The 251-nt window shown below is 22.3% G+C and overlaps 1 long non-coding RNA gene across 1 annotated transcript in view; it reads right to left on the reverse strand.

The window, feature by feature from the left end:
* The window catches only part of LOC110270476, a 22,230-nt gene that overhangs the window by 14,594 nt on the left and 7,385 nt on the right, over nt 1-251 (reverse strand). The gene's annotated exons all lie outside the window — the stretch shown is intronic.

Genomic DNA, 251 nt, shown 5'->3' on the forward strand with positions numbered 1-251 from the left:
ATATTTATAAAGAAATTTGGATATTTTGATATCAAATTTACCTTTCTTATCCCTTAATAACCCACCAATCACCATCACAATTCACAATGCAGATAATAACTACATACAATAATAACTATCCATATATAGAAATTTTCATAAAAATAATGATTACAGAAATAAATTAATGTTACTTTAAGTCTAACTTGTATTATATGCCCATTTAACTAAAATTCAAATTAAGTAATTCAACTAGTAATCTATCAAATGAA

This window comes from Arachis ipaensis, chromosome B01 (genome assembly GCF_000816755.2).
Source record: "Arachis ipaensis cultivar K30076 chromosome B01, Araip1.1, whole genome shotgun sequence".
NCBI lineage: Eukaryota > Viridiplantae > Streptophyta > Magnoliopsida > Fabales > Fabaceae > Arachis > Arachis ipaensis.